This window comes from Engystomops pustulosus, chromosome 4 (genome assembly GCF_040894005.1).
Source record: "Engystomops pustulosus chromosome 4, aEngPut4.maternal, whole genome shotgun sequence".
Taxonomy (NCBI): Eukaryota; Metazoa; Chordata; class Amphibia; order Anura; family Leptodactylidae; genus Engystomops; species Engystomops pustulosus.
The window spans coordinates 202137247-202161749 of NC_092414.1; the positions used below are offsets into that span (position 1 = coordinate 202137247).

At 43.2% G+C, this 24503-nt stretch overlaps 35 non-coding genes across 35 annotated transcripts; all 35 read left to right on the forward strand.

Annotated features, from left to right (window-relative positions):
- The first annotated feature begins 7 nt into the window (after window positions 1-7).
- TRNAH-GUG (transfer RNA histidin (anticodon GUG)) lies at window positions 8-79 on the forward strand. Its single transcript has one exon. It is a non-coding gene; the product is annotated as a tRNA-His (tRNA).
- A 254-nt stretch (window positions 80-333) lies between these two features.
- On the forward strand, window positions 334-406 carry TRNAR-ACG (transfer RNA arginine (anticodon ACG)). The gene has a single exon. It is a non-coding gene; the product is annotated as a tRNA-Arg (tRNA).
- A 397-nt stretch (window positions 407-803) lies between these two features.
- On the forward strand, window positions 804-876 carry TRNAR-ACG (transfer RNA arginine (anticodon ACG)). Its single transcript has one exon. It is a non-coding gene; the product is annotated as a tRNA-Arg (tRNA).
- Window positions 877-1273: 397 nt separating this feature from the next.
- Window positions 1274-1346, forward strand: TRNAR-ACG (transfer RNA arginine (anticodon ACG)). The gene has a single exon. It is a non-coding gene; the product is annotated as a tRNA-Arg (tRNA).
- A 7-nt stretch (window positions 1347-1353) lies between these two features.
- Window positions 1354-1425, forward strand: TRNAH-GUG (transfer RNA histidin (anticodon GUG)). The gene has a single exon. It is a non-coding gene; the product is annotated as a tRNA-His (tRNA).
- A 318-nt stretch (window positions 1426-1743) lies between these two features.
- TRNAR-ACG (transfer RNA arginine (anticodon ACG)) lies at window positions 1744-1816 on the forward strand. Its single transcript has one exon. It is a non-coding gene; the product is annotated as a tRNA-Arg (tRNA).
- A 7-nt stretch (window positions 1817-1823) lies between these two features.
- On the forward strand, window positions 1824-1895 carry TRNAH-GUG (transfer RNA histidin (anticodon GUG)). The gene has a single exon. It is a non-coding gene; the product is annotated as a tRNA-His (tRNA).
- A 318-nt stretch (window positions 1896-2213) lies between these two features.
- TRNAR-ACG (transfer RNA arginine (anticodon ACG)) lies at window positions 2214-2286 on the forward strand. Its single transcript has one exon. It is a non-coding gene; the product is annotated as a tRNA-Arg (tRNA).
- Window positions 2287-2683: 397 nt separating this feature from the next.
- TRNAR-ACG (transfer RNA arginine (anticodon ACG)) lies at window positions 2684-2756 on the forward strand. Its single transcript has one exon. It is a non-coding gene; the product is annotated as a tRNA-Arg (tRNA).
- A 2747-nt stretch (window positions 2757-5503) lies between these two features.
- TRNAR-ACG (transfer RNA arginine (anticodon ACG)) lies at window positions 5504-5576 on the forward strand. Its single transcript has one exon. It is a non-coding gene; the product is annotated as a tRNA-Arg (tRNA).
- Window positions 5577-6448: 872 nt separating this feature from the next.
- TRNAR-ACG (transfer RNA arginine (anticodon ACG)) lies at window positions 6449-6521 on the forward strand. The gene has a single exon. It is a non-coding gene; the product is annotated as a tRNA-Arg (tRNA).
- A 397-nt stretch (window positions 6522-6918) lies between these two features.
- TRNAR-ACG (transfer RNA arginine (anticodon ACG)) lies at window positions 6919-6991 on the forward strand. Its single transcript has one exon. It is a non-coding gene; the product is annotated as a tRNA-Arg (tRNA).
- A 397-nt stretch (window positions 6992-7388) lies between these two features.
- Window positions 7389-7461, forward strand: TRNAR-ACG (transfer RNA arginine (anticodon ACG)). The gene has a single exon. It is a non-coding gene; the product is annotated as a tRNA-Arg (tRNA).
- A 7-nt stretch (window positions 7462-7468) lies between these two features.
- TRNAH-GUG (transfer RNA histidin (anticodon GUG)) lies at window positions 7469-7540 on the forward strand. Its single transcript has one exon. It is a non-coding gene; the product is annotated as a tRNA-His (tRNA).
- Window positions 7541-8408: 868 nt separating this feature from the next.
- Window positions 8409-8480, forward strand: TRNAH-GUG (transfer RNA histidin (anticodon GUG)). Its single transcript has one exon. It is a non-coding gene; the product is annotated as a tRNA-His (tRNA).
- An 868-nt stretch (window positions 8481-9348) lies between these two features.
- Window positions 9349-9420, forward strand: TRNAH-GUG (transfer RNA histidin (anticodon GUG)). The gene has a single exon. It is a non-coding gene; the product is annotated as a tRNA-His (tRNA).
- Window positions 9421-10288: 868 nt separating this feature from the next.
- Window positions 10289-10360, forward strand: TRNAH-GUG (transfer RNA histidin (anticodon GUG)). Its single transcript has one exon. It is a non-coding gene; the product is annotated as a tRNA-His (tRNA).
- A 1808-nt stretch (window positions 10361-12168) lies between these two features.
- Window positions 12169-12240, forward strand: TRNAH-GUG (transfer RNA histidin (anticodon GUG)). The gene has a single exon. It is a non-coding gene; the product is annotated as a tRNA-His (tRNA).
- Window positions 12241-14432: 2192 nt separating this feature from the next.
- Window positions 14433-14505, forward strand: TRNAC-ACA (transfer RNA cysteine (anticodon ACA)). The gene has a single exon. It is a non-coding gene; the product is annotated as a tRNA-Cys (tRNA).
- A 396-nt stretch (window positions 14506-14901) lies between these two features.
- TRNAR-ACG (transfer RNA arginine (anticodon ACG)) lies at window positions 14902-14974 on the forward strand. The gene has a single exon. It is a non-coding gene; the product is annotated as a tRNA-Arg (tRNA).
- A 7-nt stretch (window positions 14975-14981) lies between these two features.
- Window positions 14982-15053, forward strand: TRNAH-GUG (transfer RNA histidin (anticodon GUG)). The gene has a single exon. It is a non-coding gene; the product is annotated as a tRNA-His (tRNA).
- Window positions 15054-15451: 398 nt separating this feature from the next.
- TRNAH-GUG (transfer RNA histidin (anticodon GUG)) lies at window positions 15452-15523 on the forward strand. The gene has a single exon. It is a non-coding gene; the product is annotated as a tRNA-His (tRNA).
- A 788-nt stretch (window positions 15524-16311) lies between these two features.
- On the forward strand, window positions 16312-16384 carry TRNAR-ACG (transfer RNA arginine (anticodon ACG)). Its single transcript has one exon. It is a non-coding gene; the product is annotated as a tRNA-Arg (tRNA).
- Window positions 16385-17801: 1417 nt separating this feature from the next.
- TRNAH-GUG (transfer RNA histidin (anticodon GUG)) lies at window positions 17802-17873 on the forward strand. Its single transcript has one exon. It is a non-coding gene; the product is annotated as a tRNA-His (tRNA).
- A 318-nt stretch (window positions 17874-18191) lies between these two features.
- TRNAR-ACG (transfer RNA arginine (anticodon ACG)) lies at window positions 18192-18264 on the forward strand. The gene has a single exon. It is a non-coding gene; the product is annotated as a tRNA-Arg (tRNA).
- Window positions 18265-19210: 946 nt separating this feature from the next.
- TRNAH-GUG (transfer RNA histidin (anticodon GUG)) lies at window positions 19211-19282 on the forward strand. The gene has a single exon. It is a non-coding gene; the product is annotated as a tRNA-His (tRNA).
- Window positions 19283-19680: 398 nt separating this feature from the next.
- On the forward strand, window positions 19681-19752 carry TRNAH-GUG (transfer RNA histidin (anticodon GUG)). Its single transcript has one exon. It is a non-coding gene; the product is annotated as a tRNA-His (tRNA).
- Window positions 19753-20070: 318 nt separating this feature from the next.
- Window positions 20071-20143, forward strand: TRNAR-ACG (transfer RNA arginine (anticodon ACG)). The gene has a single exon. It is a non-coding gene; the product is annotated as a tRNA-Arg (tRNA).
- An 867-nt stretch (window positions 20144-21010) lies between these two features.
- Window positions 21011-21083, forward strand: TRNAR-ACG (transfer RNA arginine (anticodon ACG)). The gene has a single exon. It is a non-coding gene; the product is annotated as a tRNA-Arg (tRNA).
- A 477-nt stretch (window positions 21084-21560) lies between these two features.
- On the forward strand, window positions 21561-21632 carry TRNAH-GUG (transfer RNA histidin (anticodon GUG)). Its single transcript has one exon. It is a non-coding gene; the product is annotated as a tRNA-His (tRNA).
- An 868-nt stretch (window positions 21633-22500) lies between these two features.
- On the forward strand, window positions 22501-22572 carry TRNAH-GUG (transfer RNA histidin (anticodon GUG)). Its single transcript has one exon. It is a non-coding gene; the product is annotated as a tRNA-His (tRNA).
- A 318-nt stretch (window positions 22573-22890) lies between these two features.
- On the forward strand, window positions 22891-22963 carry TRNAR-ACG (transfer RNA arginine (anticodon ACG)). Its single transcript has one exon. It is a non-coding gene; the product is annotated as a tRNA-Arg (tRNA).
- A 397-nt stretch (window positions 22964-23360) lies between these two features.
- TRNAR-ACG (transfer RNA arginine (anticodon ACG)) lies at window positions 23361-23433 on the forward strand. Its single transcript has one exon. It is a non-coding gene; the product is annotated as a tRNA-Arg (tRNA).
- A 397-nt stretch (window positions 23434-23830) lies between these two features.
- TRNAR-ACG (transfer RNA arginine (anticodon ACG)) lies at window positions 23831-23903 on the forward strand. The gene has a single exon. It is a non-coding gene; the product is annotated as a tRNA-Arg (tRNA).
- Window positions 23904-24380: 477 nt separating this feature from the next.
- TRNAH-GUG (transfer RNA histidin (anticodon GUG)) lies at window positions 24381-24452 on the forward strand. The gene has a single exon. It is a non-coding gene; the product is annotated as a tRNA-His (tRNA).
- The last annotated feature ends 51 nt before the right edge of the window (window positions 24453-24503 follow it).

Here is a 24503-nt window from a genome sequence, read left to right on the forward strand (position 1 = left end):
AAGCGTTGCCGTGATCGTATAGTGGTTAGTACTCTGCGTTGTGGCCGCAGCAACCCCGGTTCGAATCCGGGTCACGGCATGTCTTTTTTTGTTCCAATATTAACGCCAACTTCCCAAGGTGGAAAATTCTTTTCAGAGTTTTAGGAAAAAAAGCAACTCATGTTTCTCCTGTGTTATTTGTTGGCTTCTCTGAATTTCTTGGACCACATTTGGCAACATTGTGATTTCAACTCTCCCAAAATCACATTGTCAGAAAACTCACACTTATTGCAATGTTGGAAGTTGGCTAGTTCTTTAAAATGAGTCACATTTTGGGCTGCAGCACTCTCATCAGGGCCAGTGGCGCAATGGATAACGCGTCTGACTACGGATCAGAAGATTGTAGGTTCGACTCCTACCTGGCTCGAAGCGTTGCCGTGATCGTATAGTGGTTAGTACTCTGCTTTGTGGCCGCAGCAACCCTGGTTCGAATCCGGGTAATGGCATGTCTTTTTTTGTTCCAATATTAACTCCAACTTCCCAAGGTGGAAAATTATTTTCAGAGTTTTAGGAAAAAAAGCAACTCATGTTTCTCCTGTGTTATTTGTTGGCTTCTCTGAATTTCTTGGACCACATTTGGCAACATTGTGATTTCAACTCTCCCAAAATCACATTGTCAGAAAACTCACACCGTTTCCAGATCTCATGAAAATATGTTATCTCTGATGATTGGATTGGCAAGAAACGGATTGGACTTATTGCAATGTTGGAAGTTTGCTAGTTTTTTAAAATTAGTCACATTTTGTACTGCAGCGCTCTCGTCAGGGCCAGTGGCGCAATGGATAACGCATCTGACTACGGATCAGAAGATTGTAGGTTCGACTCCTACCTGGCTCGAAGCGTTGCTGTGATCGTATAGTGGTTAGTACTCAGCGTTGTGGCAGCAGCAACCCCGGTTCGAATCCGGGTCACGGCATGTCTTTTTTTGTTCCAATATTAACACCAACTTCCCAAGGTGGAAAATTCTTTTCAGAGTTTTAGGAAAAAAAGCAACTCATGTTTCTCCTGTGTTATTTGTTGGCTTCTCTGAATTTCTTGGACCACATTTGGCAACATTGTGATTTCAACTCTCCCAAAATCACATTGTCAGAAAACTCACACCGTTTCCAGATCTCATGAAAATATGTTATCTCTGATGATTGGATTGGCAAGAAACGGATTGGACTTATTGCAATGTTGGAAGTTTGCTAGTTCTTTAAAATGAGTCACATTTTGGGCTGCAGCACTCTCATCAGGGCCAGTGGCGCAATGGATAACGCGTCTGACTACGGATCAGAAGATTGTAGGTTCGACTCCTACCTGGCTCGAAGCGTTGCCGTGATCGTATAGTGGTTAGTACTCTGCGTTGTGGCCGCAGCAACCCCGGTTCGAATCCGGGTCACGGCATGTCTTTTTTTGTTCCAATAATAACGCCAACTTCCCAAGGTGGAAAATTCTTTTCAGAGATTTAGGAAAAAAAGCAACTCATGTTTCTCCTGTGTTATTTGTTGGCTTCTCTGAATTTCTTGGACCACATTTGGCAACATTGTGATTTCAACTCTCCCAAAATCACATTGTCAGAAAACTCACACCGTTTCCAGATCTCATGAAAATATGTTATCTCTGATGATTGGATTGGCAAGAAACGGATTGGACTTATTGCAATGTTGGAAGTTTGCTAGTTCTTTAAAATGAGTCACATTTTGGGTTGCAGCACTCTCATCAGGGCCAGTGGCGCAATGGATAACGCGTCTGACTACGGATCAGAAGATTGTAGGTTCGACTCCTACCTGGCTCGAAGCGTTGCCGTGATCGTATAGTGGTTAGTACTCTGCGTTGTGGCCGCAGCAACCCCGGTTCGAATCCGGGTCACGGCATGTCTTTTTTTGTTCCAATATTAACGCCAACTTCCCAAGGTGGAAAATTCTTTTCAGAGTTTTAGGAAAAAAAGCAACTCATGTTTCTCCTGTGTTATTTGTTGGCTTCTCTGAATTTCTTGGACCACATTTGGCAACATTGTGATTTCAACTCTCCCAAAATCACATTGTCAGAAAACTCACACCGTTTCCAGATCTCATGAAAATATGTTATCTCTGATGATTGGATTGGCAAGAAACGGATTGGACTTATTGCAATGTTGGAAGTTTGCTAGTTTTTTAAAATTAGTCACATTTTGTACTGCAGCGCTCTCGTCAGGGCCAGTGGCGCAATGGATAACGCATCTGACTACGGATCAGAAGATTGTAGGTTCGACTCCTACCTGGCTCGAAGCGTTGCCGTGATCGTATAGTGGTTAGTACTCAGCGTTGTGGCCGCAGCAACTCCGGTTCGAATCCGGGTCACGGCATGTCTTTTTTTGTTCCAATATTAACACCAACTTCCCAAGGTGGAAAATTCTTTTCAGAGTTTTAGGAAAAAAAGCAACTCATGTTTCTCCTGTGTTATTTGTTGGCTTCTCTGAATTTCTTGGACCACATTTGGCAACATTGTGATTTCAACTCTCCCAAAATCACATTGTCAGAAAACTCACACCGTTTCCAGATCTCATGAAAATATGTTATCTCTGATGATTGGATTGGCAAGAAACGGATTGGACTTATTGCAATGTTGGAAGTTTGCTAGTTCTTTAAAATGAGTCACATTTTGGGCTGCAGCACTCTCATCAGGGCCAGTGGCGCAATGGATAACGCGTCTGACTACGGATCAGAAGATTGTAGGTTCGACTCCTACCTGGCTCGAAGCGTTGCCGTGATCGTATAGTGGTTCGTGCTCTGCGTTGTGGCCGCAGCAACCCCGGTTCGAATCCGGGTCACGGCATGTCTTTTTTTGTTCCAATTTTAACGCCAACTTCCCAAGGTGGAAAATTATTTTCAGAGTTTTAGGAAAAAAAGCAACTCATGTTTCTCCTGTGTTATTTGTTGGCTTCTCTGAATTTCTTGGACCACATTTGGCAACATTGTGATTTCAACTCTCCCAAAATCACATTGTCAGAAAACTCACACCGTTTCCAGATCTCATGAAAATATGTTATCTCTGATGATTGGATTGGCAAGAAACGGATTGGACTTATTGCAATGTTGGAAGTTTGCTAGTTCTTTAAAATGTGTCACATTTTGGGCTGCAGCACTCTCATCAGGGCCAGTGGCGCAATGGATAACGCGTCTGACTACGGATCAGGAGATTGTAGGTTCGACTCCTACCTGGCTCGAAGCTTTGCCGTGATCGTATAGTGGTTAGTACTCTGCGTTGTGGCCGCAGCAACCCCGGTTCGAATCCGGGTCACAGCATGCCTTTTTTTGTTCCATTTTTAACGCCAACTTCCCAAGGTGGAAAATTCTTTTCAGAGTTTTAGGAAAAAAAGCAACTCATGTTTCTCCTGTGTTATTTGTTGGCTTCTCTGAATTTCTTGGACCACATTTGGCAACATTGTGATTTCAACTCTCCCAAAATCACATTGTCAGAAAACTCACACCGTTTCCAGATCTCATGAAAATATGTTATCTCTGATGATTGGATTGGCAAGAAACGGATTGGACTTATTGCAATGTTGGAAGTTTGCTAGTTCTTTAAAATGAGTCACATTTTGGGCTGCAGCACTCTCATCAGGGCCAGTGGCGCAATGGATAACGCGTCTGACTACGGATCAGAAGATTGTAGGTTCAACTCCTTCCTGGCTCGAAGCGTTGCTGTGATCGTATAGTGGTTAGCACTCTGCGTTGTGGCCGCAGCAACCCCGGTTCGAATCCGGGTCACGGCATGCCTTTTTTTGTTCCAATATTAACGCCAACTTCCCAAGGTGGAAAATTCTTTTCAGAGTTTTAGGAAAAAAAGCAACTCATGTTTCTCCTGTGTTATTTGTTGGCTTCTCTGAATTTCTTGGACCACATTTGGCAACATTGTGATTTCAACTCTCCCAAAATCACATTGTCAGAAAACTCACACCGTTTCCAGATCTCATGAAAATATGTTATCTCTGATGATTGGATTGGCAAGAAACGGATTGGACTTATTGCAATGTTGGAAGTTTGCTAGTTTTTTAAAATGAGTCACATTTTGAACTGCAGCACTCTCGTCAGGGCCAGTGGCGCAATGGATAACGCATCTGACTACGGATCAGAAGATTGTAGGTTCGGCTCCTACCTGGCTCAAAGCGTTGCCGTGATCGTATAGTGGTTAGTCCTCTGCGTTGTGGCCGCAGCAACCCCGGTTCAAATCCAAGTCACGGCATGTCTTTTTTTGTTCCAATATTAACGCCAACTTCCCAAGGTGGAAAATTATTTTCAGAGTTTTAGGAAAAAAAGCAACTCATGTTTCTCCTGTGTTATTTGTTGGCTTCTCTGAATTTCTTGGACCACATTTGGCAACATTGTGATTTCAACTCTCCCAAAATCACATTGTCAGAAAACTCACACCGTTTCCAGATCTCATGAAAATATGTTATCTCTGATGATTGGATTGGCAAGAAACGGATTGGACTTATTGCAATGTTGGAAGTTTGCTAGTTCTTTAAAATGAGTCACATTTTGGGCTGCAGCACTCTCATCAGGGCCAGTGGCGCAATGGATAACGCGTCTGACTACGGATCAGAAGATTGTAGGTTCAACTCCTTCCTGGCTCGAAGCGTTGCTGTGATCGTATAGTGGTTAGCACTCTGCGTTGTGGCCGCAGCAACCCCGGTTCGAATCCGGGTCACGGCATGCCTTTTTTTGTTCCAATATTAACGCCAACTTCCCAAGGTGGAAAATTCTTTTCAGAGTTTTAGGAAAAAAAGCAACTCATGTTTCTCCTGTGTTATTTGTTGGCTTCTCTGAATTTCTTGGACCACATTTGGCAACATTGTGATTTCAACTCTCCCAAAATCACATTGTCAGAAAACTCACACCGTTTCCAGATCTCATGAAAATATGTTATCTCTGATGATTGGATTGGCAAGAAACGGATTGGACTTATTGCAATGTTGGAAGTTTGCTAGTTTTTTAAAATGAGTCACATTTTGAACTGCAGCACTCTCGTCAGGGCCAGTGGCGCAATGGATAACGCATCTGACTACGGATCAGAAGATTGTAGGTTCGGCTCCTACCTGGCTCAAAGCGTTGCCGTGATCGTATAGTGGTTAGTCCTCTGCGTTGTGGCCGCAGCAACCCCGGTTCAAATCCAAGTCACGGCATGTCTTTTTTTGTTCCAATATTAACGCCAACTTCCCAAGGTGGAAAATTCTTTTCAGAGTTTTAGGAAAAAAAGCAACTCATGTTTCTCCTGTGTTATTGGTTGGCTTCTCTGAATTTCTTGGACCACATTTGGCAACATTGTGATTTCAACTCTCCCAAAATCACATTGTCAGAAAACTCACACCGTTTCCAGATCTCATGAAAATATGTTATCTCTGATGATTGGATTGGCAAGAAACGGATTGGACTTATTGCAATGTTGGAAGTTTGCTAGTTTTTTAAAATGAGTCACATTTTGAACTGCAGCACTCTCATCAGGGCCAGTGGCGCAATGGATAACGCGTCTGACTACGGATCAGAAGATTGTAGGTTCGACTCCTACCTGGCTCAAAGCGTTGCCGTGATCGTATAGTGGTTAGTACTCTGCATTGTGGCCGCAGCAACCCCAGTTCGAATCCGGGTCACGGCATGCCTTTTTTTGTTCCAATATTAACGCCAACTTCCCAAGGTGGAAAATTCTTTTCAGAGTTTTAGGAAAAAAAGCAACTCATGTTTCTCCTGTGTTATTTGTTGGCTTCTCTGAATTTCTTGGACCACATTTGGCAACATTGTGATTTCAACTCTCCCAAAATCACATTGTCAGAAAACTCACACCGTTTCCAGATCTCATGAAAATATGTTATCTTATCTCTGATGATTGGATTGGCAAGAAACGGATTGGACTTATTGCAATGTTGGAAGTTTGCTAGTTCTTTAAAATGAGTCACATTTTGGGCTGCAGCACTCTTATCAGGGCCAGTGGCGCAATGGATAATGCGTCTGACTACGGATCAGAAGATTGTAGGTTCGACTCCTACCTGGCTCGAAGCGTTGCCGTGGTCGTTTAGTGGTTAGTACTCTGCGTTGTGGCCGCAGCAACCCCGGTTCGAATCCGGGTCACGGCATGTCTTTTTTTGTTAAAATATTAACGCCAACTTCCCAAGGTGGAAAATTCTTTTCAGAGTTTTAGGAAAAAAAGCAACTCATGTTTCTCCTGTGTTATTTGTTGGCTTCTCTGAATTTCTTGGACCACATTTGGCAACATTGTGATTTCAACTCTCCCAAAATCACATTGTCAGAAAACTCACACCGTTTCCAGATCTCATGAAAATATGTTATCTCTGATGATTGGATTGGCAAGAAACGGATTGGACTTATTGCAATGTTGGAAGTTTGCTAGTTTTTTAAAATGAGTCACATTTTGAACTGCAGCACTCTCGTCAGGGCCAGTGGCGCAATGGTTAACGCGTCTGACTACGGATCAGAAGATTGTAGGTTCGACTCCTACCTGGTTCGAAGCGTTGCCGTGATCGTATAGTGGTTAGTACTCTGCGTTGTGGCAGCAGCAACCCCGGTTCGAATCCGGTTCACGGCATGCCTTTTTTTGTTCCAATATTAACGCCAACTTCCCAAGGTGGAAAATTCTTTTCAGAGTTTTAGGAAAAAAAGCAACTCATGTTTCTCCTGTGTTATTTGTTGGCTTCTCTGAATTTCTTGGACCACATTTGGCAACATTGTGATTTCAACTCTCCCAAAATCACATTGTCAGAAAACTCACACCGTTTCCAGATCTCATGAAAATATGTTATCTCTGATGATTGGATTGGCAAGAAACGGATTGGACTTATTGCAATGTTGGAAGTTTGCTAGTTTTTTAAAATGAGTCACATTTTGAACTGCAGCAGTCTCGTCAGGGCCAGTGGCGCAATGGATAACGCGTCTGACTACGGATCAGAAGATTGTAGGTTCGACTCCTACCTGGCTCGAAGCGTTGCCGTGATCGTATAGTGGTTAGTACTCTGCGTTGTGGCCGCAGCAACCCTGGTTTGAATCCAAGTCTCGGCATGTCTTTTTTTGTTCCAATATTAACGCCAACTTCCCAAGGTGGAAAATTCTTTTCAGAGTTTTAGGAAAAAAAGCAACTCATTTTTCTCCTGTGTTATTTGTTGGCTTCTCTGAATTTCTTGGACCACATTTGGCAACATTGTGATTTCAACTCTCCCAAAATCACATTGTCAGAAAACTCACACCGTTTCCAGATCTCATGAAAATATGTTATCTCTGATGATTGGATTGGCAAGAAACGGATTGGACTTATTGCAATGTTGGAAGTTTGCTAGTTTTTTAAAATGAGTCACATTTTGAACTGCAGCACTCTCGTCAGGGCCAGTGGCGCAATGGATAACGCGTCTGACTACGGATCAGAAGATTGTAGGTTCGACTCCTACCTGGCTCGAAGCGTTGCCGTGATCGTATAGTGGTTAGTACTCTGCGTTGTGGCCGCAGCAACCCCGGTTCGAATCCGGGTCACGGCATTTTTTTTTTTGTTCCAATATTAACGCCAACTTCCCAAGGTGGAAAATTCTTTTCAGAGTTTTAGGAAAAAAAGCAACTCATGTTTCTCCTGTGTTATTTGTTGGCTTCTCTGAATTTCTTGGACCACATTTGGCAACATTGTGATTTCAACTCTCCCCAAATCACATTGTCAGAAAACTCACACCGTTTCCAGATCTCATGAAAATATGTTATCTCTGATGATTGGATTGGCAAGAAACGGATTGGACTTATTGCAATGTTGGAAGTTTGCTAGTTTTTTAAAATGAGTCACATTTTGAACGGCAGCACTCTCGTCAGGGCCAGTGGCGCAATGGATAACGCGTCTGACTACGGATCAGAAGATTTTAGGTTCGACTCCTACCTGGCTCGAAGCGTTGCCGTGATCGTATAGTGGTTAGTACTCTGCGTTGTGGCCGCAGCAACCTTGGTTCGAATCTGGGTCACGGCATGTCTTTTTTTGTTCCAATATTAACGCCAACTTCCCAAGGTGGAAAATTCTTTTCAGAGTTTTAGGAAAAAAAGCAACTCATTTTTCTCCTGTATTATTTGTTGGCTTCTCTGAATTTCTTGGACCACTTTTGGCAACATTGTGATTTCAACTCTCCCAAAATCACATTGTCAGAAAACTCACACCGTTTCCAGATCTCATGAAAATATGTTATCTCTGATGATTGGATTGGCAAGAAACGGATTGGACTTATTGCAATGTTGGAAGTTTGCTAGTTCTTTAAAATGAGTCACATTTTGGGCTGCAGCACTCTCATCAGGGCCAGTGGCACAATGGATAACGCGTCTGACTACGGATCAGGAGATTGTAGGTTCGACTCCTACCTGGCTCGAAGCGTTGCCGTGATCGTATAGTGGTTAGTACTCTGCGTTGTGGCCGCAGCAGCCCCGGTTCGAATCCGGGTCACGGCATGTCTTTTTTGGTTCCAATATTAACGCAAACTTCCCAAGGTGGAAAATTCTTTTCAGAGTTTTAGGAAAAAAAGCAACTCATGTTTCTCCTGTGTTATTTGTTGGCTTCTCTGAATTTCTTGGACCACATTTGGCAACATTGTGATTTCAACTCTCCCAAAATCACATTGTCAGAAAACTCACACCGTTTCCAGATCTCATGAAAATATGTTATCTCTGATGATTGGATTGGCAAGAAACGGATTGGACTTATTGCAATGTTGGAAGTTTGCTAGTTCTTTAAAATGTGTCACATTTTGGGCTGCAGCACTCTCATCAGGGCCAGTGGCGCAATGGATAACGCGTCTGACTACGGATCAGGAGATTGTAGGTTCGACTCCTACCTGGCTCGAAGCTTTGCCGTGATCGTATAGTGGTTAGTACTCTGCGTTGTGGCCGCAGCAACCCCGGTTCGAATCCGGGTCACAGCATGCCTTTTTTTGTTCCAATATTAACGCCAACTTCCCAAGGTGGAAAATTCTTTTCAGAGTTTTAGGAAAAAAAGCAACTCATTTTTCTCCTGTATTATTTGTTGGCTTCTCTGAATTTCTTGGACCACTTTTGGCAACATTGTGATTTCAACTCTCCCAAAATCACATTGTCAGAAAACTCACACCGTTTCCAGATCTCATGAAAATATGTTATCTCTGATGATTGGATTGGCAAGAAACGGATTGGACTTATTGCAATGTTGGAAGTTTGCTAGTTCTTTAAAATGTGTCACATTTTGGGCTGCAGCACTCTCATCAGGGCCAGTGGCGCAATGGATAACGCGTCTGACTACGGATCAGGAGATTGTAGGTTCGACTCCTACCTGGCTCGAAGCGTTGCCGTGATCGTATAGTGGTTAGTACTCTGCGTTGTGGCCGCAGCAGCCCCGGTTCGAATCCGGGTCACGGCATGTCTTTTTTTGTTCCAATATTAACGCAAACTTCCCAAGGTGGAAAATTCTTTTCAGAGTTTTAGGAAAAAAAGCAACTCATGTTTCTCCTGTGTTATTTGTTGGCTTCTCTGAATTTCTTGGACCACATTTGGCAACATTGTGATTTCAACTCTCCCAAAATCACATTGTCAGAAAACTCACACCGTTTCCAGATCTCATGAAAATATGTTATCTCTGATGATTGGATTGGCAAGAAACGGATTGGACTTATTGCAATGTTGGAAGTTTGCTAGTTCTTTAAAATGTGTCACATTTTGGGCTGCAGCACTCTCATCAGGGCCAGTGGCGCAATGGATAACGCGTCTGACTACGGATCAGGAGATTGTAGGTTCGACTCCTACCTGGCTCGAAGCTTTGCCGTGATCGTATAGTGGTTAGTACTCTGCGTTGTGGCCGCAGCAACCCCGGTTCGAATCCGGGTCACAGCATGCCTTTTTTTGTTCCAATATTAACGCCAACTTCCCAAGGTGGAAAATTCTTTTCAGAGTTTTAGGAAAAAAAGCAACTCATTTTTCTCCTGTATTATTTGTTGGCTTCTCTGAATTTCTTGGACCACTTTTGGCAACATTGTGATTTCAACTCTCCCAAAATCACATTGTCAGAAAACTCACACCGTTTCCAGATCTCATGAAAATATGTTATCTCTGATGATTGGATTGGCAAGAAACGGATTGGACTTATTGCAATGTTGGAAGTTTGCTAGTTCTTTAAAATGAGTCACATTTTGGGCTGCAGCACTCTCATCAGGGCCAGTGGCACAATGGATAACGCGTCTGACTACGGATCAGGAGATTGTAGGTTCGACTCCTACCTGGCTCGAAGCGTTGCCGTGATCGTATAGTGGTTAGTACTCTGCGTTGTGGCCGCAGCAGCCCCGGTTCGAATCCGGGTCACGGCATGTCTTTTTTTGTTCCAATATTAACGCAAACTTCCCAAGGTGGAAAATTCTTTTCAGAGTTTTAGGAAAAAAAGCAACTCATGTTTCTCCTGTGTTATTTGTTGGCTTCTCTGAATTTCTTGGACCACATTTGGCAACATTGTGATTTCAACTCTCCCAAAATCACATTGTCAGAAAACTCACACCGTTTCCAGATCTCATGAAAATATGTTATCTCTGATGATTGGATTGGCAAGAAACGGATTGGACTTATTGCAATGTTGGAAGTTTGCTAGTTCTTTAAAATGTGTCACATTTTGGGCTGCAGCACTCTCATCAGGGCCAGTGGCGCAATGGATAACGCGTCTGACTACGGATCAGGAGATTGTAGGTTCGACTCCTACCTGGCTCGAAGCTTTGCCGTGATCGTATAGTGGTTAGTACTCTGCGTTGTGGCCGCAGCAACCCCGGTTCGAATCCGGGTCACAGCATGCCTTTTTTTGTTCCATTTTTAACGCCAACTTCCCAAGGTGGAAAATTCTTTTCAGAGTTTTAGGAAAAAAAGCAACTCATGTTTCTCCTGTGTTATTTGTTGGCTTCTCTGAATTTCTTGGACCACATTTGGCAACATTGTGATTTCAACTCTCCCAAAATCACATTGTCAGAAAACTCACACCGTTTCCAGATCTCATGAAAATATGTTATCTCTGATGATTGGATTGGCAAGAAACGGATTGGACTTATTGCAATGTTGGAAGTTTGCTAGTTCTTTAAAATGAGTCACATTTTGGGCTGCAGCACTCTCATCAGGGCCAGTGGCGCAATGGATAACGCGTCTGACTACGGATCAGAAGATTGTAGGTTCAACTCCTTCCTGGCTCGAAGCGTTGCTGTGATCGTATAGTGGTTAGCACTCTGCGTTGTGGCCGCAGCAACCCCGGTTCGAATCCGGGTCACGGCATGTCTTTTTTTGTTCCAATATTAACGCCAACTTCCCAAGGTGGAAAATTCTTTTCAGAGTTTTAGGAAAAAAAGCAACTCATGTTTCTCCTGTGTTATTTGTTGGCTTCTCTGAATTTCTTCGACCACATTTGGCAACATTGTGATTTCAACTCTCCCAAAATCACATTGTCAGAAAACTCACACCGTTTCCAGATCTCATGAAAATATGTTATCTCTGATGATTGGATTGGCAAGAAACGGATTGGACTTATTGCAATGTTGGAAGTTTGCTAGTTCTTTAAAATGTGTCACATTTTGGGCTGCAGCACTCTCATCAGGGCCAGTGGCGCAATGGATAACGCGTCTGACTACGGATCAGGAGATTGTAGGTTCGACTCCTACCTGGCTCGAAGCTTTGCCGTGATCGTATAGTGGTTAGTACTCTGCGTTGTGGCCGCAGCAACCCCGGTTCGAATCCGGGTCACAGCATGCCTTTTTTTGTTCCAATATTAACGCCAACTTCCCAAGGTGGAAAATTCTTTTCAGAGTTTTAGGAAAAAAAGCAACTCATTTTTCTCCTGTATTATTTGTTGGCTTCTCTGAATTTCTTGGACCACTTTTGGCAACATTGTGATTTCAACTCTCCCAAAATCACATTGTCAGAAAACTCACACCGTTTCCAGATCTCATGAAAATATGTTATCTCTGATGATTGGATTGGCAAGAAACGGATTGGACTTATTGCAATGTTGGAAGTTTGCTAGTTCTTTAAAATGAGTCACATTTTGGGCTGCAGCACTCTCATCAGGGCCAGTGGCACAATGGATAACGCGTCTGACTACGGATCAGGAGATTGTAGGTTCGACTCCTACCTGGCTCGAAGCGTTGCCGTGATCGTATAGTGGTTAGTACTCTGCGTTGTGGCCGCAGCAGCCCCGGTTCGAATCCGGGTCACGGCATGTCTTTTTTTGTTCCAATATTAACTTCCCAAGGTGGAAAATTCTTTTCAGAGTTTTAGGAAAAAAAGCAACTCATGTTTCTCCTGTGTTATTTGTTGGCTTCTCTGAATTTCTTGGACCACATTTGGCAACATTGTGATTTCAACTCTCCCAAAATCACATTGTCAGAAAACTCACACCGTTTCCAGATCTCATGAAAATATGTTATCTCTGATGATTGGATTGGCAAGAAACGGATTGGACTTATTGCAATGTTGGAAGTTTGCTAGTTCTTTAAAATGTGTCACATTTTGGGCTGCAGCACTCTCATCAGGGCCAGTGGAGCAATGGATAACGCGTCTGACTACGGATCAGGAGATTGTAGGTTCGACTCCTACCTGGCTCGAAGCGTTGCCGTGATCGTATAGTGGTTAGTACTCTGCGTTGTGGCCGCAGCAACCCCGGTTCGAATCCGGGTCACAGCATGCCTTTTTTTGTTCCATTTTTAACGCCAACTTCCCAAGGTGGAAAATTCTTTTCAGAGTTTTAGGAAAAAAAGCAACTCATGTTTCTCCTGTGTTATTTGTTGGCTTCTCTGAATTTCTTGGACCACATTTGGCAACATTGTGATTTCAACTCTCCCAAAATCACATTGTCAGAAAACTCACACCGTTTCCAGATCTCATGAAAATATGTTATCTCTGATGATTGGATTGGCAAGAAACGGATTGGACTTATTGCAATGTTGGAAGTTTGCTAGTTCTTTAAAATGAGTCACATTTTGGGCTGCAGCACTCTCATCAGGGCCAGTGGCGCAATGGATAACGCGTCTGACTACGGATCAGAAGATTGTAGGTTCAACTCCTTCCTGGCTCGAAGCGTTGCTGTGATCGTATAGTGGTTAGCACTCTGCGTTGTGGCCGCAGCAACCCCGGTTCGAATCCGGGTCACGGCATGCCTTTTTTTGTTCCAATATTAACGCCAACTTCCCAAGGTGGAAAATTCTTTTCAGAGTTTTAGGAAAAAAAGCAACTCATGTTTCTCCTGTGTTATTTGTTGGCTTCTCTGAATTTCTTCGACCACATTTGGCAACATTGTGATTTCAACTCTCCCAAAATCACATTGTCAGAAAACTCACACCGTTTCCAGATCTCATGAAAATATGTTATCTCTGATGATTGGATTGGCAAGAAACGGATTGGACTTATTGCAATGTTGGAAGTTTGCTAGTTCTTTAAAATGAGTCACATTTTGGGCTGCAGCACTCTCATCAGGGCCAGTGGCACAATGGATAACGCGTCTGACTACGGATCAGGAGATTGTAGGTTCGACTCCTACCTGGCTCGAAGCGTTGCCGTGATCGTATAGTGGTTAGTACTCTGCGTTGTGGCCGCAGCAACCCCGGTTCGAATCCGGTTCATGGCATGTCTTTTTTTGTTCCAGTATTAACGCCAACTTCCCAAGGTGGAAAATTCTTTTCAGAGTTTTAGGAAAAAAAGCAACTCATGTTTCTCCTGTGTTATTTGTTGGCTTCTCTGAATTTCTTGGACCACATTTGGCAACATTGTGATTTCAACTCTCCCAAAATCACATTGTCAGAAAACTCACACCGTTTCCAGATCTCATGAAAATATGTTATCTCTGATGATTGGATTGGCAAGAAACGGATTGGACTTATTGCAATGTTGGAAGTTTGCTAGTTCTTTAAAATGAGTCACATTTTGGGCTGCAGCACTCTCATCAGGGCCAGTGGCGCAATGGATAACACGTCTGACTACGGATCAGAAGATTGTAGGTTCGACTCCTACCTGGCTCGAAGCTTTGCCGTGATCGTATAGTAGTTAGTACTCTGCGTTGTGGCCGCAGCAACCCTGGTTCGAATCCGGATCACGGCATGTCTTTTTTTGTTCCAATATTAACGCCAACTTCCCAAGGTGGAAAATTCTTTTCAGAGTTTTAGGAAAAAAAGCAACTCATGTTTCTCCTGTGTTATTTGTTGGCTTCTCTGAATTTCTTGGACCACATTTGGCAACATTGTGATTTCAACTCTCCCAAAATCACATTGTCAGAAAACTCACACCGTTTCCAGATCTCATGAAAATATGTTATCTCTGATGATTGGATTGGCAAGAAACGGATTGGACTTATTGCAATGTTGGAAGTTTGCTAGTTTTTTAAAATGAGTCACATTTTGAACTGCAGCGCTCTCGTCAGGGCCAGTGGCGCAATGGATAACGCGTCTGACTACAGATCAGAAGATTGTAGGTTCGACTCCTACCTGGCTCGAAGCGTTGCCGTGATCGTATAGTGGTTAGTACTCTGCGTTGTGGCCGCAGCAACCCCGGTTCTAATCCGGGTCACGGCATGTCTTTTTTTGTTCCAATATTAACGCCAACTTCCCAAGGTGGAAAATTTTTTCAGAGTTTTAGGAAAAAAAGCAACTCATTTTTCTCCTGTATTATTTGTTGGCTTCTCTGAATTTCTTCAACCACATTTGGCAACATTGTGATTTCAACTCTCCCAAAATCACATTGTCAGAAAACTCACACCGTTTCCAGATCTCATGAAAATATGTTATCTCTGATGATTGGATTGGCAAGAAACGGATTGGACTTATTGCAATGTTGGAAGTTTGCTAGTTCTTTAAAATGAGTCACATTTTGGGCTGCAGCACTCTCATCAGGGCCAGTGGCGCAATGGATAACGCGTCTGACTACGGATCAGAAGATTGTAGGTTCGACTCCTACCTGGCTCGAAGCTTTGCCGTGGTCGTATAGTGGTCAGTACTCTGCGTTGTGGCCGCAGCATCCCTGGTTCGAATCCGGGTCACGGCATGCCTTTTTTTGTTCCAATATTAACGCCAACTTCCCAAGGTGGAAAATTCTTTTCAGAGTTTTAGGAAAAAAAGCAACTCATGTTTCTCCTGTGTTATTTGTTGGCTTCTCTGAATTTCTTGGACCACATTTGGCAACATTGTGATTTCAACTCTCCCAAAATCACATTGTCAGAAAACTCACACCGTTTCCAGATCTCATGAAAATATGTTATCTCTGATGATTGGATTGGCAAGAAACGGATTGGACTTATTGCAATGTTGGAAGTTTGCTAGTTCTTTAAAATGAGTCACATTTTGGGCTGCAGCACTCTCATCAGGGCCAGTGGTGCAATGGATAACGCTTCTGACTACGGATCAGAAGATTGTAGGATCAACTCCTACTTGGCTCGAAGCGTTGCCGTGATCGTATAGTGGTTAGTACTCTGCGTTGTGGCCGCAGCAATCCCGGTTCGAATCCGGGTCACGGCATGTCTTTTTTTGTTCCAATATTAACGCCAACTTCCCAAGGTGGAAAATTCTTTTCAGAGTTTTAGGAAAAAAAGCAACTCATGTTTCTCCTGTGTTATTTGTTGGCTTCTCTGAATTTCTTCGACCACATTTGGCAACATTGTGATTTCAACTCTCCCAAAATCACATTGTCAGAAAACTCACACCGTTTCCAGATCTCATGAAAATATGTTATCTCTGATGATTGGATTGGCAAGAAACGGATTGGACTTATTGCAATGTTGGAAGTTTGCTAGTTCTTTAAAATGAGTCACATTTTGGGCTGCAGCACTCTCATCAGGGCCAGTGGCACAATGGATAACGCGTCTGACTACGGATCAGGAGATTGTAGGTTCGACTCCTACCTGGCTCGAAGCGTTGCCGTGATCGTATAGTGGTTAGTACTCTGCGTTGTGGCCGCAGCAACCCCGTTTCGAATCCGGGTCACGGCATGTCTTTTTTTGTTCCAATATTAACGCCAACTTCCCAAGGTGGAAAATTTTTTTCAGAGTTTTAGGAAAAAAAGCAACTCATTTTTCTCCTGTATTATTTGTTGGCTTCTCTGAATTTCTTCGACCACATTTGGCAACATTGTGATTTCAACTCTCCCAAAATCACATTGTCAGAAAACTCACACCGTTTCCAGATCTCATGAAAATATGTTATCTCTGATGATTGGATTGGCAAGAAACGGATTGGACTTATTGCAATGTTGGAAGTTTGCTAGTTCTTTAAAATGAGTCACATTTTGGGCTGCAGCACTCTCATCAGGGCCAGTGGCGCAATGGATAACGCGTCTGACTACGGATCAGAAGATTGTAGGTTCGACTCCTACCTGGCTCGAAGCGTTGCCGTGATCGTATAGTGGTTAGTACTCTGCGTTGTGGCCGCAGCAACCCCGGTTCGAATCCGGTTCATGGCATGTCTTTTTTTGTTCCAGTATTAACGCCAACTTCCCAAGGTGGAAAATTCTTTTCAGAGTTTTAGGAAAAAAAGCAACTCATGTTTCTCCTGTGTTATTTGTTGGCTTCTCTGAATTTCTTGGACCACATTTGGCAACATTGTGATTTCAACTCTCCCAAAATCACATTGTCAGAAAACTCACACCGTTTCCAGATCTCATGAAAATATGTTATCTCTGATGATTGGATTGGCAAGAAACGGATTGGACTTATTGCAATGTTGGAAGTTTGCTAGTTCTTTAAAATGAGTCACATTTTGGGCTGCAGCACTCTCATCAGGGCCAGTGGCGCAATGGATAACGCGTCTGACTACGGATCAGGAGATTGTAGGTTCGACTCCTACCTGGCTCGAAGCTTTGCCGTGATCGTATAGTGGTTAGTACTCTGCGTTGTGGCCGCAGCAACCCCGGTTCGAATCCGTGTCACGGCATGCCTTTTTTTGTTCCAATATTAACGCCAACTTCCCAAGGTGGAAAATTCTTTTCAGAGTTTTAGGAAAAAAAGCAACTCATTTTTCTCCTGTATTATTTGTTGGCTTCTCTGAACTTCTTCGACCACATTTGGCAACATTGTGATTTCAACTCTCCCAAAATCACATTGTCAGAAAACTCACACCGTTTCCAGATCTCATGAAAATATGTTATCTCTGATGATTGGATTGGCAAGAAACGGATTGGACTTATTGCAATGTTGGAAGTTTGCTAGTTCTTTAAAATGAGTCACATTTTGGGCTGCAGCACTCTCATCAGGGCCAGTGGCGCAATGGATAACGCGTCTGACTACGGATCAGGAGATTGTAGGTTCGACTCCTACCTGGCTCGAAGCTTTGCCGTGATCGTATAGTGGTTAGTACTCTGCGTCGTGGCCGCAGCAACCCCGGTTCGAATCCGGGTCACGGCATGCCTTTTTTTGTTCCATTATTAACGCCAACTTCCCAAGGTGGAAAATTCTTTTCAGAGTTTTAGGAAAAAAAGCAACTCATTTTTCTCCTGTATTATTTGTTGGCTTCTCTGAATTTCTTCAACCACATTTGGCAACATTGTGATTTCAACTCTCCCAAAATCACATTGTCAGAAAACTCACACCGTTTCCAGATCTCATGAAAATATGTTATCTCTGATGATTGGATTGGCAAGAAACGGATTGGACTTATTGCAATGTTGGAAGTTTGCTAGTTCTTTAAAATGAGTCACATTTTGGGCTGCAGCACTCTCATCAGGGCCAGTGGCGCAATGGATAACGCTTCTGACTACGGATCAGAAGTTTGTAGGATTAACTCCTACTTGGCTCGAAGCGTTGCCGTGATCGTATAGTGGTTAGTACTCTGCGTTGTGGCCGCAGCAACCCCGGTTCGAATCCGGGTCACGGCATGTCTTTTTTTGTTCCATTATTAACGCCAACTTCCCAAGGTGGAAAATTCTTTTCAGAGTTTTAGGAAAAAAAGCAACTCATTTTTCTCCTGTATTATTTGTTGGCTTCTCTGAATTTCTTCAACCACATTTGGCAACATTGTGATTTCAACTCTCCCAAAATCACATTGTCAGAAAACTCACACCGTTTCCAGATCTCATGAAAATATGTTATCTCTGATGATTGGATTGGCAAGAAACGGATTGGACTTATTGCAATGTTGGAAGTTTGCTAGTTCTTTAAAATGAGTCACATTTTGGGCTGCAGCACTCTCATCAGGGCCAGTGGCGCAATGGATAACGCGTCTGACTACGGATCAGAAGATTGTAGGTTCGACTCCTACCTGGCTCGAAGCTTTGCCGTGGTCGTATAGTGGTCAGTACTCTGCGTTGTGGCGCAGCATCCCTGGTTTGAATCCGGGTCACGGCATGTCTTTTTTTGTTCCAATATTAACGCCAACTTCCCAAGGTGGAAAATTCTTTTCAGAGTTTTAGGAAAAAAAGCAACTCATGTTTCTCCTGTGTTATTTGTTGGCTTCTCTGAATTTCTTGGACCACATTTGGCAACATTGTGATTTCAACTCTCCCAAAATCACATTGTCAGAAAACTCACACCGTTTCCAGATCTCATGAAAATATGTTATCTCTGATGATTGGATTGGCAAGAAACGGATTGGACTTATTGCAATGTTGGAAGTTTGCTAGTTCTTTAAAATGAGTCACATTTTGGGCTGCAGCACTCTCATCAGGGCCAGTGGCGCAATGGATAACGCTTCTGACTACGGATCAGAAGATTGTAGGATCAACTCCTACTTGGCTCGAAGCGTTGCCGTGATCGTATAGTGGTTAGTACTCTGCGTTGTGGCCGCAGCAACCCTGGTTTGAATCCAAGTCTCGGCATGTCTTTTTTTGTTCCAATATTAACGCCAACTTCCCAAGGTGGAAAATTCTTTTCAGAGTTTTAGGAAAAAAAGCAACTCATGTTTCTCCTGTGTTATTTGTTGGCTTCTCTGAATTTCTTGGACCACATTTGGCAACATTGTGATTTCAACTCTCCCAAAATCACATTGTCAGAAAACTCACACCGTTTCCAGATCTCATGAAAATATGTTATCTCTGATGATTGGATTGGCAAGAAACGGATTGGACTTATTGCAATGTTGGAAGTTTGCTAGTTCTTTAAAATGAGTCACATTTTGGGCTGCAGCACTCTCATCAGGGCCAGTGGCGCAATGGATAACGCTTCTGACTACGGATCAGAAGATTGTAGGATCAACTCCTACTTGGCTCGAAGCGTTGCCGTGATCGTATAGTGGTTAGTACTCTGCGTTGTGGCCGCAGCAACCCCGGTTCGAATCCGGGTCACGGCATGTCTTTTTTTGTTCCAATATTAACGCCAACTTCCCAAGGTGGAAAATTCTTTTCAGAGTTTTAGGAAAAAAAGGAACTCATGTTTCTCCTGTGTTATTTGTTGGCTTCTCTGAATTTCTTGGACCACATTTGGCAACATTGTGATTTCAACTCTCCCAAAATCACATTGTCAGAAAACTCACACCGTTTCCAGATCTCATGAAAATATGTTATCTCTGATGATTGGATTGGCAAGAAACGGATTGGACTTATTGCAATGTTGGAAGTTTGCTAGTTCTTTAAAATGAGTCACATTTTGGGCTGCAGCACTCTCATCAGGGCCAGTGGCGCAATGGATAACGCGTCTGACTACGGATCAGGAGATTGTAGGTTCGACTCCTACCTGGCTCGAAGCTTTGCCGTGATCGTATAGTGGTTAGTACTCTGCGTTGTGGCCGCAGCAACCCCGGTTCGAATCCGGGTCACGGCATGCCTTTTTTTGTTCCAATATTAACGCCAACTTCCCAAGGTGGAAAATTCTTTTCAGAGTTTTAGGAAAAAAAGCAACTCATGTTTCTCCTGTGTTATTTGTTGGCTTCTCTGAATTTCTTGGACCACATTTGGCAACATTGTGATTTCAACTCTCCCAAAATCACATTGTCAGAAAACTCACACCGTTTCCAGATCTCATGAAAATATGTTATCTCTGATGATTGGATTGGCAAGAAACGGATTGGACTTATTGCAATGTTGGAAGTTTGCTAGTTCTTTAAAATGAGTCACATTTTGGGCTGCAGCACTCTCATCAGGGCCAGTGGCGCAATGGATAACGCGTCTGACTACGGATCAGAAGATTGTAGGTTCGACTCCTACCTGGCTCGAAGCGTTGCCGTGTTCGTATAGTGGTTAGTACTCTGCGTTGTGGCCGCAGCAACCCCGGTTCGAATCCGGGTCATGGCATGTATTCTTTTGTTCCAATATTAACGCCAACTTCCCAAGGTGGAAAATTCTTTTCAGAGTTTTAGGAAAAAAAGCAACTCATGTTTCTCCTGTGTTATTTGTTGGCTTCTCTGAATTTCTTGGACCACATTTGGCAACATTGTGATTTCAACTCTCCCAAAATCACATTGTCAGAAAACTCACACCGTTTCCAGATCTCATGAAAATATGTTATCTCTGATGATTGGATTGGCAAGAAACGGATTGGACTTATTGCAATGTTGGAAGTTTGCTAGTTCTTTAAAATGAGTCACATTTTGGGCTGCAGCACTCTCATCAGGGCCAGTGGCGCAATGGATAACGCGTCTGACTACGGATCAGGAGATTGTAGGTTCGACTCCTACCTGGCTCGAAGCTTTGCCGTGATCGTATAGTGGTTAGTACTCTGCGTCGTGGCCGCAGCAACCCCGGTTCGAATCCGGTTCACGGCATGTCTTTTTTTGTTCCAATATTAACGCCAACTTCCCAAGGTGGAAAATTCTTTTCAGAGTTTTAGGAAAAAAAGCAACTCATTTTTCTCCTGTGTTATTTGTTGGCTTCTCTTAATTTCTTGGACCACATTTGGCAACATTGTGATTTCAACTCTCCCAAAATCACATTGTCAGAAAGCTCACACCGTTTCCAGATCTCATGAAAATATGTTATCTCTGATGATTGGATTGGCAAGAAACGGATTGGACTTATTGCAATGTTGGAAGTTTGCTAGTTCTTTAAAATGAGTCACATTTTGGGCTGCAGCACTCTCATCAGGGCCAGTGGCGCAATGGATAACGCGTCTGACTACGGATCAGAAGATTGTAGGTTCGACTCCTACCTGGCTCGAAGCGTTGCCGTGATCGTATAGTGGTTAGTACTCTGCGTTGTGGCCGCAGCAACCACGGTTCGAATCCGGGTCATGGCATGTCTTTTTTTGTTCCAATATTAACGCCAACTTCCCAAGGTGGAAAATTCTTTTCAGAGTTTTAGGCAAAAAAGCAACTCATGTTTCTCCTGTGTTATTTGTTGGCTTCTCTGAATTTCTTGGACCACATTTGGCAACATTGTGATTTCAACTCTCCCAAAATCACATTGTCAGAAAACTCACACCGTTTCCAGATCTCATGAAAATATGTTATCACTGATGATTGGATTGGCAAGAAACGGATTGGACTTATTGCAATGTTGGAAGTTTGCTAGTTCTTTAAAATGAGTCACATTTTGGGCTGCAGCACTCTCATCAGGGCCAGTGGCGCAATGGATAACGCGTCTGACTACGGATCAGGAGATTGTAGGTTCGACTCCTACCTGGCTCGAAGCGTTGCCGTGATCGTATAGTGGTTAGTACTCTGCGTTGTGGCCGCAGCAACCCCGGTTCGAATCCGGGTCACGGCATGTCTTTTTTTGTTCCAATATTAACGCCAACTTCCCAAGGTGGAAAATTCTTTTCAGAGTTTTAGGCAAAAAAGCAACTCATGTTTCTCCTGTGTTATTTGTTGGCTTCTCTGAATTTCTTCGACCACATTTGGCAACATTGTGATTTCAACTCTCCCAAAATCACATTGTCAGAAAACTCACACCGTTTCCAGATCTCATGAAAATATGTTATCTCTGATGATTGGATTGGCAAGAAACGGATTGGACTTATTGCAATGTTGGAAGTTTGCTAGTTCTTTAAAATGAGTCACATTTTGAACTGCAGCACTCTCGTCAGGGCCAGTGGCGCAATGGATAACGCGTCTGACTACGGATCAGAATATTGTAGGTTCGACTCCTACCTGGCTCAAAGCGTTGCCGTGATCGTATAGTGGTTAGTACTCTGCGTTGTGGCCGCAGCAACCACGGTTCGAATCCGGGTCACGGCATGTCTTTTTTTGTTCCAATATTAACGCCAACTTCCCAAGGTGGAAAATTCTTTTCAGAGTTTTAGGCAAAAAAGCAACTCATGTTTCTCCTGTGTTATTTGTTGGCTTCTCTGAATTTCTTGGACCACATTTGGCAACATTGTGATTTCAACTCTCCCAAAATCACATTGTCAGAAAACTCACACCGTTTCCAGATCTCATGAAAATATGTTATCTCTGATGATTGGATTGGCAAGAAACGGATTGGACTTATTGCAATGTTGGAAGTTTGCTAGTTTTTTAAAATGAGTCACATTTTGAACTGCAGCACTCTCATCAGGGCCAGTGGCACAATGGATAACGCGTCTGACTACGGATCAGAAGATTGTAGGTTCGACTCCTACCTGGCTCAAAGCGTTGCCGTGATCGTATAGTGGTTAGTACTCTGCGTTGTGGCCGCAGCAACCCTGGTTCGAATCCGGGTCACGGCATGTCTTTTTTTGTTCCAATATTAACGCCAACTTCCCAAGGTGGAAAATTCTTTTCAGAGTTTTAGGAAAAAAAGCAACTCATTTTTCTCCTGTGTTATTTGTTGGCTTCTCTTAATTTCTTGGACCACATTTGGCAACATTGTGATTTCAACTCTCCCAAAATCACATTGTCAGAAAACTCACACCGTTTTCAGATCTCATGAAAATATGTTATCTCTGATGATTGGATTGGCAAGAAACGGATTGGACTTATTGCAATGTTGGAAGTTTGCTGGTTCTTTAAAATGAGTCACATTTTGGGCTGCAGTACTCTCATCAGGGCCAGTGGCGCAATGGATAACGCGTCTGACTACGGATCAGAAGATTGTAGGTTCGACTCCTACCTGGCTCGAAGCGTTGCCGTGATCGTATAGTGGTTAGTACTCTGCGTTGTTGGCGCAGCAACCACGGTTCGAATCCGGGTCATGGCATGTCTTTTTTTGTTCCAATATTAACGCCAACTTCCCAAGGTGGAAAATTCTTTTCAGAGTTTTAGGCAAAAAAGCAACTCATGTTTCTCCTGTGTTATTTGTTGGCTTCTCTGAATTTCTTGGACCACATTTGGCAACATTGTGATTTCAACTCTCCCAAAATCACATTGTCAGAAAACTCACACCGTTTCCAGATCTCATGAAAATATGTTATCTCTGATGATTGGATTGGCAAGAAACGGATTGGACTTATTGCAATGTTGGAAGTTTGCTAGTTCTTTAAAATGAGTCACATTTTGGGCTGCAGCACTCTCATCAGGGCCAGTGGCGCAATGGATAACGCGTCTGACTACGGATCAGAAGATTGTAGGTTCGACTCCTACCTGGCTCGAAGCGTTGCCGTGATCGTTTAGTTGTTAGTACTCTGCTTTGTGGCCGTAGCAACCCCGGTTCGAATCCGGTTCACGGCATGTCTTTTTTTGTTCCAATATTAACGCCAACTTCCCAAGGTGGAAAATTCTTTTCAGAGTTTTAGGAAAAAAAGCAACTCATTTTTCTCCTGTGTTATTTGTTGGCTTCTCTTAATTTCTTGGACCACATTTGGCAACATTGTGATTTCAACTCTCCCAAAATCACATTGTCAGAAAGCTCACACCGTTTCCAGATCTCATGAAAATATGTTATCTCTGATGATTGGATTGGCAAGAAACGGATTGGACTTATTGCAATGTTGGAAGTTTGCTAGTTCTTTAAAATGAGTCACATTTTGGGCTGCAGCACTCTCATCAGGGCCAGTGGCGCAATGGATAACGCGTCTGACTACGGATCAGAAGATTGTAGGTTCGACTCCTACCTGGCTCGAAGCGTTGCCGTGATCGTATAGTGGTTAGTACTCTGCGTTGTTGGCGCAGCAACCACGGTTCGAATCCGGGTCATGGCATGTCTTTTTTTGTTCCAATATTAACGCCAACTTCCCAAGGTGGAAAATTCTTTTCAGAGTTTTAGGCAAAAAAGCAACTCATGTTTCTCCTGTGTTATTTGTTGGCTTCTCTGAATTTCTTGGACCACATTTGGCAACATTGTGATTTCAACTCTCCCAAAATCACATTGTCAGAAAACTCACACCGTTTCCAGATCTCATGAAAATATGTTATCTCTGATGATTGGATTGGCAAGAAACGGATTGGACTTATTGCAATGTTGGAAGTTTGCTAGTTCTTTAAAATGAGTCACATTTTGGGCTGCAGCACTCTCATCAGGGCCAGTGGCGCAATGGATAACGCGTCTGACTACGGATCAGGAGATTGTAGGTTCGACTCCTACCTGGCTCGAAGCTTTGCCGTGATCGTATAGTGGTTAGTACTCTGCGTTGTGGCCGCAGCAACCCCGGTTCGAATCCGGGTCACGGCATGCCTTTTTTTGTTCCAATATTAACGCCAACTTCCCAAGGTGGAAAATTCT